This window comes from Ambystoma mexicanum, chromosome 11 (genome assembly GCF_040938575.1).
Source record: "Ambystoma mexicanum isolate Mex_15411 chromosome 11, UKY_AmexF1_1, whole genome shotgun sequence".
Lineage (NCBI taxonomy): Eukaryota > Metazoa > Chordata > Amphibia > Caudata > Ambystomatidae > Ambystoma > Ambystoma mexicanum.
This window is the reverse complement of record NC_090934.1, coordinates 822,512,653-822,529,137: the sequence shown is the minus strand read 5'-3', so window position 1 is coordinate 822,529,137 and position 16,485 is coordinate 822,512,653. Positions and strand designations below refer to the sequence as shown.

Below are 16,485 nucleotides of genomic sequence, written 5' to 3'. Positions count from 1 at the left end.
CTCTCATAGATACATTATAGACAAGAGAGACATTGTCAGCGAGAGGGTTGCACAGCACCTTCCCTCATTTCCCTAAGTGCATTGCAAGGGGCTCTGGGAGGCGTGCACATTTGTCTGAAACACAAAGATCCACTGGCAATAAAAAGCGTAGGTCCCTAGTTTGCATTTCTTAGAATTTGAGGCGGCACTCAGAGTTGTCTCGGGCGTGACTGTACCTTTCATAGGAGATGTGCTAATCCCCAAACCCTCTTCCTTTGTCCCAGTAATCTGTCTTAGTGCCTCTACCAAGTTGTTTTCTGAAACAAAGCTTACCTGAACATCCTGTAAAATTGGTAACTTTTCAGTAGCAGTACAGTGCAGTATATAGCATTCCTGTTGCGCACAGCATCTAGATCCAAAAATTGCTTACTCTACCCCAGAAATTAGAATTCACCTAGTCAAACAGAGGGATCTATAAAGAGCATGGCAAGTAGTTAACATAAGCTACTTCCCCCAAGTTCTCTTGGTGCACTCTGCTGCCCTCTTTTAACAGAAGAATGCAACTGCAGGTCTTGCTTCTCAGCAAGGTACCTACATATAGAAACCTTGGTGCACTCTTGCTAAATCTGCTGGAATGTGTCTTCTATTGTGCCCAAGGTGGTTGTGTATTTGGGGACTCAGGGAAGCAAGGGAGCAGTCTAATGCACTGCAGTGCTAAGAGAGGCATGCCTTTTTCAGAAAAAAGTTCAGGTTTTCTGCCAATCAGAAAAAAATAGCAATGCAATCAGGCCAAAGGCAGAACACACATGCCAGTGAGTCTCTGTGGCGCAATTGGTTAGCGCGTTCGGCTGTTAACCGAAAAGACGCTGCTGTTTTTGGCACAAAGACACAGAGTGTTCCACTCAGTAAACCTGAGTCATTTCTCCCGTGTTCTCTGGGTTCAGCCTACTGTCCCCTTTTAACACAAGTGCGCAACTGTGGCTTTCTCCTCATAGCAAGTTATGCCTACACAGAGGACATTTGGTGCACTGTTGATGGGCTCTGTCCTCTACTAAATCCCCTGTGTTTGTGGATTAGGGGATGTAGGGAAGTGCTTGATACCCTGATTTGCTGTGGGAAATAGAGCTATTTTAGAAATATTTTCAGGTTGCCTGGGAAGCATAAGCAAACAGCACACCAATCAGGCCGCTGTGTAAGAACTGCATGAGTCTCTGTGGCGCAATCGGTTAGCGCGTTCGGCTGTTAACCGAAAGGTTGGTGGTTCAAGCCCACCCAGGGACGGTGCATTTTGGCTCAAAAATTCAGCATGACCAACTATGAACTTCTGTTTACCTCTCGCAGGTCTCGTCTGCTGACGTCCAAAAAATCCAATAAACTGTAAGCAATTCTTCTCGCTTGCTTTAGTTTTTCAAAACTTGCCATTCAATTCATAAACATCAAGACTTCATGGGAAGGGTTTGGCTGCAGCGTGTACTGATGCACAGAAGGAAGCTATCCTAGCCAGTCTACTTAAAGAAACAATGAGGCTCTGCAGGTGCATGTACGTCTCCTACCTTTATTCTGTCATCAGACACACCAGGTGGATTGCCACAAGGACCTCGTGGCGCAATGGTAGCGCGTCTGACTCCAGATCAGAAGGTTTCGTGTTCAAATTCCGTCGGGGGCATATTTGCTTTTCCCACTCTGAAATATAAAATTGCTCTTCAGTAATTCGTTATTTCAACCTGACTGCATCTTTGTGCTCTGGGCCTAGTTGTTCTGGCGTTTCGAATGTAAGCTTTGCAGCAGGGAAGTATCATATTGACAGACACCCATGAAGGACACGGTCAACCTTTAAAGCAGGCCAATCTCTATGTTTTACTGGATGCAGCAGAAGTATTTCCTCTTTACCATCTCTTCAAGTGGGCCTGACTGATGTGCTGTTTTGTGCACGCTACGTGGGCTTTGTAAAGCATACCTCTGCCATTTGCATGGCCTCCTAGCGCTGTCAATATTTTCGTGTAATCGCTGAATGCTGCACTGTCCTGGGAACTCTAGGTGTGACTAAAGGATATATGCTGGGGCCCCGAAAGGGGGTCAGCAGTCTAGTGGCAATGCCCATCACTTTGCAGTTTGGGTTTGTGAGTTCAGGTACCGGTCTGGTGTCGGAAACCTGTAAGCGCCCTCCCAATCAACTGTCGGTCCTGGATTGTGAGGATTTCCCCTTATACTGGTCTCAGTAGACACATTTCCATTTTACTTTTTCACTCTTGCATTGCCTATTTCTCTCTCTCTCATAGATACATTATAGTCAAGAGAGACATTGTCAGCGAGAGGGCTTCACAGCACCTTCCCCCCTTTCCCTAAGTGCATTGCAAGGGGCTCTGGGAGGCGTGCACATTTGTCTGAACACAAAGATCCACTGGCAATAAAAAGCGTAGGTCCCTAGTTTGCATTTCTTAGAATTTGAGGTGACACTCAGAGTTGTCTCGGGCGTGACTGTACCTTTCATAGGAGATGTGCTAATCCCCAAACCCTCTTCCTTTGTCCCAGTAATCTGTCTTAGTGCCTCTAGCAAGTTTTTTTCTGAAACAAAGCTTACCTGAACATCCTGTAAAATTGGTAACTTTTCAGTAGCAGTACAGTGCAGTATATAGCATTCCTGTTGCGCACAGCATCTAGATCCAAAAATTGCTTACTCTACCCCAGAAATTAGAATTCACCCAGTCAAACAGAGGGATCTATAAAGAGCATGGCAAGTAGTTAACATAAGCTACTTCCCCCAAGTTCTCTTGGTGAACTCTGCTGCCCTCTTTTAACAGAAGAATGCAACTGCAGGTCTTGCTTCTCAGCAAGGTACCTACATATAGAATCCTTGGTGCACTCTTGCTAAATCTGCTGGAATGTGTCTTCTATTGTGCCCAAGGTGGTTGTGTATTTGGGGACTCAGGGAAGCAAGGGAGCAGTCTAATGCACTGCAGTGCTAAGAGAGGCATGCCTTTTTCAGAAAAAAGTTCAGGTTTTCTGCCAATCAGAAAAAAATAGCAATGCAATCAGGCCAAAGGCAGAACACACATGCCAGTGAGTCTCTGTGGCGCAATTGGTTAGCGCGTTCGGCTGTTAACCGAAAAGACGCTGCTGTTTTGGGCACAAAGACACAGAGTGTTCCACTCAGTAAACCTGAGTCATTTCTCCCGTGTTCTCTGGGTTTAGCCTACTGTCCCCTTTTAACACAAGTGCGCAACTGTGGCTTTCTCCTCATAGCAAGTTATGCCTACACAGAGGGCATTTGGTGCACTGTTGATGGGCTCTGTCCTCTACTAAATCCCCTGTGTTTGTGGATTACGGGAGGTAGGGAAGTGCTTGATACCCTGATTTGCTGTGGGAAATAGAGCTATTTTAGAAATATTTTCAGGTTGCCTGGGGAGCATAAGCAAACAGCACACCAATCAGGCCCCAGTGTAAGCACTGCATGAGTCTCTGTGGCGCAATCGGTTAGCACGTTCGGCTGTTAACCGAAAGGTTGGTGGTTCAAGCCCACCCAGGGACGATGCATTTTGGCTCAAAAATTCAGCATGACCAACTATGAACTTCTGTTTACCTCTCGCAGGTCTCGTCTGCTGACGTCCAAAAAATCCAATAAACTGCAAGCAATTCTTCTCGCTTGCTTTAGTTTTTCAAAACTTGCCATTCAATTCATAAACATCAAGACTTCATGGGAAGGGTTTGGCTGCAGCGTGTACTGATGCACAGAAGGAAGCTTTCCTAGCCAGTCTACTTAAAGAAGCAATGAGGCTCTGCAGGTCCATGTACGTCTCCTACCTGTACTCTGTCATCAGACACACCAGGTGGACTGCCACAAGGACCTCGTGGCGCAATGGTAGCGCGTCTGACTCCAGATCAGAAGGTTGCGTGTTCAAATCACGTCGGGGTCATACTTCCTTTTCCCACTCTGAAATACAAAATTACTCTTCAGTATCTCGTTATTTCAACCTGACTGCATCTTTGTGCTCTGGGCCTAGTTGTTCTGGCGTTTCGAATGTAAGCTTTGCAGCAGGGAAGTATCATATTGACAGACACCCATGAAGGACATGGTCAACCTTTAAAGCAGGCCAATCTCTATGTTTTACTGGATGCAGCAGAAGTATTTCCTCTTTACCATCTCTTCAAGTGGGCCTGACTGATGTGCTGTTTTGTGCACGCTACGTGGGCTTTGTAAAGCATACCTCTGCCATTTGCATGGCCTCCTAGCGCTGTCAATATTTTCGTGTAATCGCTGAATGCTGCACTGTCCTGGGAACTCTAGGTGTGACTAAAGGATATATGCTGGGGCCCCGAAAGGGGGTCGGCAGTCTAGTGGCAATGCCCATCACTTTGCAGTTTCGGTTTGTGAGTTCAGGTACCGGTCTGGTGTCGGAAACCTGTAAGCGCCCTCCCAATCAACTGTCGGTCCTGGATTGTGAGGATTTCCCCTTATACTGGTCTCAGTAGACACATTTCCATTTTACTTTTTCACTCTCGCATTGCCTATTTCTCTCTCTCTCATAGATACATTATAGACAAGAGAGACATTGTCAGCGAGAGGGTTGCACAGCACCTTCCCTCATTTCCCTAAGTGCATTGCAAGGGGCTCTGGGAGGCGTGCACATTTGTCTGAAACACAAAGATCCACTGGCAATAAAAAGCGTAGGTCCCTAGTTTGCATTTCTTAGAATTTGAGGCGGCACTCAGAGTTGTCTCGGGCGTGACTGTACCTTTCATAGGAGATGTGCTAATCCCCAAACCCTCTTCCTTTGTCCCAGTAATCTGTCTTAGTGCCTCTAGCAAGTTGTTTTCTGAAACAAAGCTTACCTGAACATCCTGTAAAATTGGTAACTTTTCAGTAGCAGTACAGTGCAGTATATAGCATTCCTGTTGCGCACAGCATCTAGATCCAAAAATTGCTTACTCTACCCCAGAAATTAGAATTCACCTAGTCAAACAGAGGGATCTATAAAGAGCATGGCAAGTAGTTAACATAAGCTACTTCCCCCAAGTTCTCTTGGTGCACTCTGCTGCCCTCTTTTAACAGAAGAATGCAACTGCAGGTCTTGCTTCTCAGCAAGGTACCTACATATAGAATCCTTGGTGCACTCTTGCTAAATCTGCTGGAATGTGTCTTCTATTGTGCCCAAGGTGGTTGTGTATTTGGGGACTCAGGGAAGCAAGGGAGCAGTCTAATGCACTGCAGTGCTAAGAGAGGCATGCCTTTTTCAGAAAAAAGTTCAGGTTTTCTGCCAATCAGAAAAAAATAGCAATGCAATCAGGCCAAAGGCAGAACACACATGCCAGTGAGTCTCTGTGGCGCAATTGGTTAGCGCGTTCGGCTGTTAACCGAAAAGACGCTGCTGTTTTTGGCACAAAGACACAGAGTGTTCCACTCAGTAAACCTGAGTCATTTCTCCCGTGTTCTCTGGGTTCAGCCTACTGTCCCCTTTTAACACAAGTGCGCAACTGTGGCTTTCTCCTCATAGCAAGTTATGCCTACACAGAGGACATTTGGTGCACTGTTGATGGGCTCTGTCCTCTACTAAATCCCCTGTGTTTGTGGATTAGGGGAGGTAGGGAAGTGCTTGATACCCTGATTTGCTGTGGGAAATAGAGCTATTTTAGAAATATTTTCAGGTTGCCTGGGAAGCATAAGCAAACAGCACACCAATCAGGCCCCTGTGTAAGAACGGCATGAGTCTCTGTGGCGCAATCGGTTAGCGCGTTCGGCTGTTAACTGAAAGGTTGGTGGTTCAAGCCCACCCAGGGACGGTGCATTTTGGCTCAAAAATTCAGCATGACCAACTATGAACTTCTGTTTACCTCTCGCAGGTCTCGTCTGCTGACGTCCAAAAAATCCAATAAACTGTAAGCAATTCTTCTCGCTTGCTTTAGTTTTTCAAAACTTGCCATTCAATTCATAAACATCAAGACTTCATGGGAAGGGTTTGGCTGCAGCGTGTACTGATGCACAGAAGGAAGCTATCCTAGCCAGTCTACTTAAAGAAACAATGAGGCTCTGCAGGTCCATGCACGTCTCCTACCTTTATTCTGTCATCAGACACACCAGGTGGATTGCCACAAGGACCTCGTGGCGCAATGGTAGCGCGTCTGATTCTAGATCAGAAGGTTTCGTGTTCAAATCACGTCGGGGGCATATTTGCTTTTCCCACTCTGAAATATAAAATTGCTCTTCAGTAATTCGTTATTTCAACCTGACTGCATCTTTGTGCTCTGGGCCTAGTTATTCTGGCGTTTCGAATGTAAGCTTTGCAGCAGGGAAGTATCATATTGACAGACACCCATGAAGGACATGGTCAACCTTTAAAGCAGGCCAATCTCTATGTTTTACTGGATGCAGCAGAAGTATTTCCTCTTTACCATCTCTTCAAGTGGGCCTGACTGATGTGCTGTTTTGTGCACGCTACGTGGGCTTTGTAAAGCATACCTCTGCCATTTGCATGGCCTCCTAGCGCTGTCAATATTTTCGTGTAATCGCTGAATGCTGCACTGTCCTGGGAACTCTAGGTGTGACTAAAGGATATATGCTGGGGCCCCGAAAGGGGGTCGGCAGTCTAGTGGCAATGCCCATCACTTTGCAGTTTGGGTTTGTGAGTTCAGGTACCGGTCTGGTGTCGGAAACCTGTAAGCGCCCTCCCAATCAACTGTCGGTCCTGGATTGTGAGGATTTCCCCTTAAACTGGTCTCAGTAGACACATTTCCATTTTACTTTTTCACTCTCGCATTGCCTATTTCTCTCTCTCTCATAGTTACATTATAAACAAGAGAGACATTGTCAGCGAGAGGGCTTCACAGCACCTTCCCCCCTTTCCCTAAGTGCATTGCAAGGGGCTCTGGGAGGCGTGCACATTTGTCTGAACACAAAGATCCACTGGCAATAAAAAGCGTAGGTCCCTAGTTTGCATTTCTTAGAATTTGAGGTGACACTCAGAGTTGTCTCGGGCGTGACTGTACCTTTCATAGGAGATGTGCTAATCCCCAAACCCTCTTCCTTTGTCCCAGTAATCTGTCTTAGTGCCTCTAGCAAGTTGTTTTCTGAAACAAAGCTTACCTGAACATCCTGTAAAATTGGTAACTTTTCAGTAGCAGTACAGTGCAGTATATAGCATTCCTGTTGCGCACAGCATCTAGATCCAAAAATTGCTTACTCTACCCCAGAAATTAGAATTCACCCAGTCAAACAGAGGGATCTATAAAGAGCATGGCAAGTAGTTAACATAAGCTACTTCCCCCAAGTTCTCTTGGTGAACTCTGCTGCCCTCTTTTAACAGAAGAATGCAACTGCAGGTCTTGCTTCTCAGCAAGGTACCTACATATAGAATCCTTGGTGCACTCTTGCTAAATCTGCTGGAATGTGTCTTCTATTGTGCCCAAGGTGGTTGTGTATTTGGGGACTCAGGGAAGCAAGGGAGCAGTCTAATGCACTGCAGTGCTAAGAGAGGCATGCCTTTTTCAGAAAAAAGTTCAGGTTTTCTGCCAATCAGAAAAAAATAGCAATGCAATCAGGCCAAAGGCAGAACACACATGCCAGTGAGTCTCTGTGGCGCAATTGGTTAGCGCGTTCGGCTGTTAACCGAAAAGACGCTGCTGTTTTGGGCACAAAGACACAGAGTGTTCCACTCAGTAAACCTGAGTCATTTCTCCCGTGTTCTCTGGGTTTAGCCTACTGTCCCCTTTTAACACAAGTGCGCAACTGTGGCTTTCTCCTCATAGCAAGTTATGCCTACACAGAGGGCATTTGGTGCACTGTTGATGGGCTCTGTCCTCTACTAAATCCCCTGTGTTTGTGGATTACGGGAGGTAGGGAAGTGCTTGATACCCTGATTTGCTGTGGGAAATAGAGCTATTTTAGAAATATTTTCAGGTTGCCTGGGGAGCATAAGCAAACAGCACACCAATCAGGCCCCAGTGTAAGCACTGCATGAGTCTCTGTGGCGCAATCGGTTAGCGCGTTCGGCTGTTAACCGAAAGGTTGGTGGTTCAAGCCCACCCAGGGACGATGCATTTTGGCTCAAAAATTCAGCATGACCAACTATGAATTTCTGTTTACCTCTCGCAGGTCTCGTCTGCTGACGTCCAAAAAATCCAATAAACTGCAAGCAATTCTTCTCGCTTGCTTTAGTTTTTCAAAACTTGCCATTCAATTCATAAACATCAAGACTTCATGGGAAGGGTTTGGCTGCAGCGTGTACTGATGCACAGAAGGAAGCTTTCCTAGCCAGTCTACTTAAAGAAGCAATGAGGCTCTGCAGGTCCATGTACGTCTCCTACCTTTACTCTGTCATCAGACACACCAGGTGGACTGCCACAAGGACCTCGTGGCACAATGGTAGCGCGTCTGACTCCAGATCAGAAGGTTGCGTGTTCAAATCACGTCGGGGTCATACTTCCTTTTCCCACTCTGAAATACAAAATTACTCTTCAGTATCTCGTTATTTCAACCTGACTGCATCTTTGTGCTCTGGGCCTAGTTGTTCTGGCGTTTCGAATGTTAGCTTTGCAGCAGGGAAGTATCATATTGACAGACACCCATGAAGGACATGGTCAACCTTTAAAGCAGGCCAATCTCTATGTTTTACTGGATGCAGCAGAAGTATTTCCTCTTTACCATCTCTTCAAGTGGGCCTGACTGATGTGCTGTTTTGTGCACGCTACGTGGGCTTTGTAAAGCATACCTCTGCCATTTGCATGGCCTCCTAGCGCTGTCAATATTTTCGTGTAATCGCTGAATGCTGCACTGTCCTGGGAACTCTAGGTGTGACTAAAGGATATATGCTGGGGCCCCGAAAGGGGGTCGGCAGTCTAGTGGCAATGCCCATCACTTTGCAGTTTGGGTTTGTGAGTTCAGGTACCGGTCTGGTGTCGGAAAACTGTAAGCGCCCTCCCAATCAACTGTCGGTCCTGGATTGTGAGGATTTCCCCTTATACTGGTCTCAGTAGACACATTTCCATTTTACTTTTTCACTCTCGCATTGCCTATTTCTCTCTCTCTCATAGTTACATTATAGACAAGAGAGACATTGTCAGCGAGAGGGTTGCACAGCACCTTCCCCCATTTCCCTAAGTGCATTGCAAGGGGCTCTGGGAGGCGTGCACATTTGTCTGAAACACAAAGATCCACTGGCAATAAAAAGCGTAGGTCCCTAGTTTGCATTTCTTAAAATTTGAAGTGACACTCAGAGTTGTCTCGGGCGTGACTGTACCTTTCATAGGAGATGTGCTAATCCCCAAACCCTCTTCCTTTGTCCCAGTAATCTGTCTTAGTGCCTCTAGCAAGTTGTTTTCTGAAACAAAGCTTACCTGAACATCCTGTAAAATTGGTAACTATTCAGTAGCAGTACAGTGCAGTATATAGCATTCCTGTTGCGCACAGCATCTAGATCCAAAAATTGCTTACTCTACCCCAGAAATTAGAATTCACCCAGTCAAACAGAGGGATCTATAAAGAGCATGGCAAGTAGTTAACATAAGCTACTTCCCCCAAGTTCTCTTGGTGCACTCTGCTGCCCTCTTTTAACAGAAGAATGCAACTGCAGGTCTTGCTTCTCAGCAAGGTACCTACATATAGAATCCTTGGTGCACTCTTGCTAAATCTGCTGGAATGTGTCTTCTATTGTGCCCAAGGTGGTTGTGTATTTGGGGACTCAGGGAAGCAAGGGAGCAGTCTAATGCACTGCAGTGCTAAGAGAGGCATGCCTTTTTCAAAAAAAAGTTCAGGTTTTCTGCCAATCAGAAAAAAAAAGCAATGCAATCAGGCCAAAGGCAGAACACACATGCCAGTGAGTCTCTGTGGCGCAATTGGTTAGCGCGTTCAGCTGTTAACCGAAAAGACGCTGCTGTTTTTGGCACAAAGACACAGAGTGTTCCACTCAGTAAACCTGAGTCATTTCTCCCGTGTTCTCTGGGTTCAGCCTACTGTCCCCTTTTAACACAAGTGCGCAACTGTGGCTTTCTCCTCATAGCAAGTTATGCCTACACAGAGGACATTTGGTGCACTGTTGATGGGCTCTGTCCTCTACTAAATCCCCTGTGTTTGTGGATGAGGGGAGGTAGGGAAGTGCTTGATACCCTGATTTGCTGTGGGAAATAGAGCTATTTTAGAAATATTTTCAGGTTGCCTGGGAAGCATAAGCAAACAGCACACCAATCAGGCCCCTGTGTAAGAACTGCATGAGTCTCTGTGGCGCAATCGGTTAGCGCGTTCGGCTGTTAACCGAAGCCCACCCAGGGACGGTGCATTTTGGCTCAAAAATTCAGCGTGACCAACTATGGACTTCTGTTTACCTCTCGCAGGTCTCGTCTGCTGACGTCCAAAAAATCCAATAAACTGCAAGCAATTCTTCTCGCTTGCTTTAGTTTTTCAAAACTTGCCATTCAATTCATAAACATCAAGACTTCATGGGAAGGGTTTGGCTGCAGCGTGTACTGATGCACAGAAGGAAGCTATCCTAGCCAGTCTACTTAAAGAAGCTATGAGGCTCTGCAGGTTCATGCACGTCTCCTACCTTTATTCTGTCATCAGAAACACCAGGTGGATTGCCACAAGGACCTCGTGGCGCAATGGTAGCGTATGACTCCAGATCAGAAGGTTGTGTGTTCAAATCACGTCGGGGTCATACTTCCTTTTCCCACTCTGAAATACAAAATTGCTCTTCAGTATCTCGTTATTTCAACCTGACTGCATCTTTATGCTCTGGGCCTAGTTGTTCTGGCGTTTCGAATGTAAGCTTTGCAGCAGGGAAGTATCATATTGACAGACACCCATGAAGGACATGGTCAACCTTTAAAGCAGGCCAATCTCTATGTTTTACTGGATGCAGCAGAAGTATTTCCTCTTTACCATCTCTTCAAGTGGGCCTGACTGATGTGCTGTTTTGTGCACGCTACGTGGGCTTTGTAAAGCATACCTCTGCCATTTGCATGGCCTCCTAGCGCTGTCAATATTTTCGTGTAATCGCTGAATGCTGCACTGTCCTGGGAACTCTAGGTGTGACCAAACGATATATGCTGGGGCCCCGAAAGGGGGTCGGCAGTCTAGTGGCAATGCCCATCACTTTGCAGTTTGGGTTTGTGAGTTCAGGTACCGGTCTGGTGTCGGAAACCTGTAAGCGCCCTCCCAATCAACTGTCGGTCCTGGATTGTGAGGATTTCCCCTTATACTGGTCTCAGTAGACACATTTCCATTTTACTTTTTCACTCTCGCATTGCCTATTTCTCTCTCTCTCATAGTTACATTATAGACAAGAGAGACATTGTCAGCGAGAGGGCTTCACAGCACCTTCCCCCCTTTCCCTAAGTGCATTGCAAGGGGCTCTGGGAGGCGTGCACATTTGTCTGAAACACAAAGATCCACTGGCAATAAAAAGCGTAGGTCCCTATTTTGCATTTCTTAGAATTTGAGGTGACACTCAGAGTTGTCTCGGGCGTGACTGTACCTTTCATAGGAGATGTGCTAATCCCCAAACCCTCTTCCTTTGTCCCAGTAATCTGTCTTAGTGCCTCTAGCAAGTTGTTTTCTGAAACAAAGCTTACCTGAACATCCTGTAAAATTGGTAACTTTTCAGTAGCAGTACAGTGCAGTATATAGCATTCCTGTTGCGCACAGCATCTAGATCCAAAAATTGCTTACTCTACCCCAGAAATTAGAATTCACCCAGTCAAACAGAGGGATCTATAAAGAGCATGGCAAGTAGTTAACATAATCTACTTCCCCCAAGTTCTCTTGGTGCACTCTGCTGCCCTCTTTTAACGGAAGAATGCAACTGCAGGTCTTGCTTCTCAGAAAGGTACCTACATATAGAAACCTTGATGCACTCTTGCTAAATCTGCTGGAATGTGTCTTCTATTGTGCCCAAGGTGGTTGTGTATTTGGGGACTCAGGGAAGCAAGGGAGCAGTCTAATGCACTGCAGTGCTAAGAGAGGCATGCCTTTTTCAGAAAAAAGTTCAGGTTTTCTGCCAATCAGAAAAAAATAGCAATGTAATCAGGCCAAAGGCAGAACACACATGCCAGTGAGTCTCTGTGGCACAATTGGTTAGCGCGTTCGGCTGTTAACCGAAAAGACGCTGCTGTTTTTGGCACAAAGACACAGAGTGTTCCACTCAGTAAACCTGAGTCATTTCTCCCGTGTTCTCTGGGTTCAGCCTACTGTCCCCTTTTAACACAAGTGCGCAACTGTGGCTTTCTCCTCATAGCAAGTTATGCCTACACAGAGGACATTTGGTGCACTGTTGATGGGCTCTGTCCTCTACTAAATCCCCTGTGTTTGTGGATTAGGATTAGGGGAGGTAGGGAAGTGCTTGATACCCTGATTTGCTGTGGGAAATAGAGCTATTTTAGAAATATTTTCAGGTTGCCTGGGAAGCATAAGCAAACAGCACACCAATCAGGCCCCAGTGTAAGCACTGCATGAGTCTCTGTGGCGCAATCGGTTAGCGCGTTCGGCTGTTAACCGAAAGGTTGGTGGTTCAAGCCCACCCAGGGACGGTGCATTTTGGCTCAAAAATTCAGCATGACCAACTATGAACTTCTGTTTACCTCTCGCAGGTCTCGTCTGCTGACGTCCAAAAAATCCAATAAACTGTAAGCAATTCTTCTCGCTTGCTTTAGTTTTTCAAAACTTGCCATTCAATTCATAAACATCAAGACTTCATGGGAAGGGTTTGGCTGCAGCGTGTACTGATGCACAGAAGGAAGCTATCCTAGCCAGTCTACTTAAAGAAGCAATGAGGCTCTGCAGGTCCATGCACGTCTCCTACCTTTATTCTGTCATCAGACACACCAGGTGGACTGCCACAAGGACCTCGTGGCGCAATGGTAGCGCGTCTGACTCCAGATCAGAAGGTTGTGTGTTCAAATCACGTCGGGTCATATTTCCTTTTCCCACTCTGAAATACAAAATTGCTCTTCAGTATCTCGTTAATTCAACCTGACTGCATCTTTGTGCTCTGGGCCTAGTTGTTCTGGCGTTTCGAATGTAAACTTTGCACCAGGGAAGTATCATATTGACAGACACCCATGAAGGACATGGTCAAGCTTTAAAGCAGGCCAATCTCTATGTTTTACTGGATGCAGCAGAAGTATTTCCTCTTTACCATCTCTTCAAGTGGGCCTGACTGATGTGCTGTTTTGTGCACGCTACGTGGGCTTTGAAAGCATACCTCTGCCATTTGCATGGCCTCCTAGCGCTGTCAATATTTTCGTGTAATCGCTGAATGCTGCACTGTCCTGGGAACTCTAGGTGTGACTAAAGGATATATGCTGGGGCCCCGAAAGGGGGTCGGCAGTCTAGTGGCAATGCCCATCACTTTTCAGTTTGGGTTTGTGAGTTCAGGTACCGGTCTGGTGTCGGAAACCTGTAAGCGCCCTCCCAATCAACTGTCGGTCCTGGATTGTGAGGATTTCCCCTTATACTGGTCTCAGTAGACACATTTCCATTTTACTTTTTCACTCTCGCATTGCCTATTTCTCTCTCTCTCATAGATACATTATAGACAAGAGAGACATTGTCAGCGAGAGGGCTTCACAGCACCTTCCCCCATTTCCCTAAGTGCATTGCAAGGGGCTCTGGGAGGCGTGCACATTTGTCTGAAACACAAAGATCCACTGGCAATAAAAAGCGTAGGTCCCTAGTTTGCATTTCTTAGAATTTGAGGTGACACTCAGAGTTGTCTCGGGCGTGACTGTACCTTTCATAGGAGATGTGCTAATCCCCAAACCCTCTTCCTTTGTCCCAGTAATCTGTCTTAGTGCCTCTAGCAAGTTGTTTTCTGAAACAAAGCTTACCTGAACATCCTGTAAAATTGGTAACTTTTCAGTAGCAGTACAGTGCAGTATATAGCATTCCTGTTGCGCACAGCATCTAGATCCAAAAATTGCTTACTCTACCCCAGAAATTAGAATTCACCCAGTCAAACAGAGGGATCTATAAAGAGCATGGCAAGTAGTTAACATAAGCTACTTCCCCCAAGTTCTCTTGGTGCACTCTGCTGCCCTCTTTTAACAGAAGAATGCAACTGCAGGTCTTGCTTCTCAGCAAGGTACCTACATATAGAAACCTTGGTGCACTCTTGCTAAATCTGCTGGAATGTGTCTTCTATTGTGCCCAAGGTGGTTGTGTATTTGGGGACTCAGGGAAGCAAGGGAGCAGTCTAATGCACTGCAGTGCTACGAGAGGCATGCCTTTTTCAGAAAAAAGTTCAGGTTTTCTGCCAATCAGAAAAAAATAGCAATGCAATCAGGCCAAAGGCAGAACTCACATGCCAGTGAGTCTCTGTGGCGCAATTGGTTAGCGCGTTCGGCTGTTAACCGAAAAGACGCTGCTGTTTTGGGCACAAAGACACAGAGTGTTCCACTCAGTAAACCTGAGTCATTTCTCCCGTGTTCTCTGGGTTCAGCCTACTGTCCCCTTTTAACACAAGTGCGCAACTGTGGCTTTCTCCTCATAGCAAGTTATGCCTACACAGAGGGCATTTGGTGCACTGTTGATGGGCTCTGTCCTCTACTAAATCCCCTGTGTTTGTGGATTACGGGAGGTAGGGAAGTACTTCATACCCTGATTTGCTGTGGGAAATAGAGCTATTTTAGAAATATTTTCAGGTTGCCTGGGGAGCATAAGCAAACAGCACACCAATCAGGCCCCAGTGTAAGCACTGCATGAGTCTCTGTGGCGCAATCGGTTAGCGCGTTCGGCTGTTAACCGAAAAGACGCTGCTGTTTTGGGCACAAAGACACAGAGTGTTCCACTCAGTAAACCTGAGTCATTTCTCCCGTGTTCTCTGGGTTCAGCCTACTGTCCCCTTTTAACACAAGTGCGCAACTGTGGCTTTCTCCTCATAGCAAGTTATGCCTACACAGAGGGCATTTGGTGCACTGTTGATGGGCTCTGTCCTCTACTAAATCCCCTGTGTTTGTGGATTACGGGAGGTAGGGAAGTACTTCATACCCTGATTTGCTGTGGGAAATAGAGCTATTTTAGAAATATTTTCAGGTTGCCTGGGGAGCATAAGCAAACAGCACACCAATCAGGCCCCAGTGTAAGCACTGCATGAGTCTCTGTGGCGCAATCGGTTAGCGCGTTCGGCTGTTAACCGAAAGGTTGGTGGTTCAAGCCCACCCAGGGACGATGCATTTTGGCTCAAAAATTCAGCATGACCAACTATGAACTTCTGTTTACCTCTCGCAGGTCTCGTCTGCTGACGTCCAAAAAATCCAATAAACTGCAAGCAATTCTTCTCGCTTGCTTTAGTTTTTCAAAACTTGCCATTCAATTCATAAACATCAAGACTTCATGGGAAGGGTTTGGCTGCAGCGTGTACTGATGCACAGAAGGAAGCTATCCTAGCCAGTCTACTTAAAGAAGCAATGAGGCTCTGCAGGTGCATGTACGTCTCCTACCTTTATTCTGTCATCAGACACACCAGGTGGACTGCCACAAGGACCTCGTGGCGCAATGGTAGCGCGTCTGACTCTAGATCAGAAGGTTGCGTGTTCAAATCACGTCGGGGTCATATTTGCTTTTCCCACTCTGAAATACAAAATTGCTCTTCAGTATCTCGTTATTTCAACCTGACTGCATCTTTGTGCTCTGGGCCTAGTTGTTCTGGCGTTTCGAATGTAAGCTTTGCAGCAGGGAAGTATCATATTGACAGACACCCATGAAGGACATGGTCAACCTTTAAAGCAGGCCAATCTCTATGTTTTACTGGATGCAGCAGAAGTATTTCCTCTTTACCATCTCTTCAAGTGGGCCTGACTGATGTGCTGTTTTGTGCACGCTACGTGGGCTTTGTAAAGCATACCTCTGCCATTTGCATGGCCTCCTAGCGCTGTCAATATTTTCGTGTAATCGCTGAATGCTGCACTGTCCTGGGAAATCTAGGTGTGACTAAAGGATATATGCTGGGGCCCCGAAAGGGGGTCGGCAGTCTAGTGGCAATGCCCATCACTTTGCAGTTTGGGTTTGTGAGTTCAGGTACCGGTCTGGTGTCGGAAACCTGTAAGCGCCCTCCCAATCAACTGTCGGTCCTGGATTGTGAGGATTTCCCCTTATACTGGTCTCAGTAGACACATTTCCATTTTACTTTTTCACTCTCGCATTGCCTATTTCTCTCTCTCTCATAGATACATTATAGACAAGAGAGACATTGTCAGCGAGAGGGCTTCACAGCACCTTCCCCCCTTTCCCTAAGTGCATTGCAAGGGGCTCTGGGAGGCGTGCACATTTGTCTGAACCACAAAGATCCACTGGCAATAAAAAGCGTAGGTCCCTAGTTTGCATTTCTTAGAATTTGAGGTGACACTCAGAGTTGTCTTGGGCGTGACTGTACCTTTCATAGGAGATGTGCTAATCCCCAAACCCTCTTCCTTTGTCCCAGTAATCTGTCCTAGGGCCTCTAGCAAGTTGTTTTCTGAAACAAAGCTTACCTGAACATCCTGTAAAATTGGTAACTTTTCAGTAGCAGTACAGTGCAGTATATA

At 46.3% G+C, this 16,485-nt stretch overlaps 8 non-coding genes across 8 annotated transcripts; all 8 read left to right on the top strand.

Moving 5' to 3' along the window:
• Positions 1 to 1,186: 1,186 nt before the first annotated feature.
• Positions 1,187 to 1,260, top strand: TRNAN-GUU (transfer RNA asparagine (anticodon GUU)). Its single transcript has one exon. It is a non-coding gene; the product is annotated as a tRNA-Asn (tRNA).
• Positions 1,261 to 3,434: 2,174 nt separating this feature from the next.
• TRNAN-GUU (transfer RNA asparagine (anticodon GUU)) lies at positions 3,435 to 3,508 on the top strand. The gene has a single exon. It is a non-coding gene; the product is annotated as a tRNA-Asn (tRNA).
• Positions 3,509 to 3,821: 313 nt separating this feature from the next.
• TRNAW-CCA (transfer RNA tryptophan (anticodon CCA)) lies at positions 3,822 to 3,893 on the top strand. The gene has a single exon. It is a non-coding gene; the product is annotated as a tRNA-Trp (tRNA).
• A 1,790-nt stretch (positions 3,894 to 5,683) lies between these two features.
• Positions 5,684 to 5,757, top strand: TRNAN-GUU (transfer RNA asparagine (anticodon GUU)). Its single transcript has one exon. It is a non-coding gene; the product is annotated as a tRNA-Asn (tRNA).
• Positions 5,758 to 7,931: 2,174 nt separating this feature from the next.
• TRNAN-GUU (transfer RNA asparagine (anticodon GUU)) lies at positions 7,932 to 8,005 on the top strand. The gene has a single exon. It is a non-coding gene; the product is annotated as a tRNA-Asn (tRNA).
• A 313-nt stretch (positions 8,006 to 8,318) lies between these two features.
• Positions 8,319 to 8,390, top strand: TRNAW-CCA (transfer RNA tryptophan (anticodon CCA)). The gene has a single exon. It is a non-coding gene; the product is annotated as a tRNA-Trp (tRNA).
• A 4,028-nt stretch (positions 8,391 to 12,418) lies between these two features.
• Positions 12,419 to 12,492, top strand: TRNAN-GUU (transfer RNA asparagine (anticodon GUU)). The gene has a single exon. It is a non-coding gene; the product is annotated as a tRNA-Asn (tRNA).
• A 2,564-nt stretch (positions 12,493 to 15,056) lies between these two features.
• On the top strand, positions 15,057 to 15,130 carry TRNAN-GUU (transfer RNA asparagine (anticodon GUU)). Its single transcript has one exon. It is a non-coding gene; the product is annotated as a tRNA-Asn (tRNA).
• The last annotated feature ends 1,355 nt before the right edge of the window (positions 15,131 to 16,485 follow it).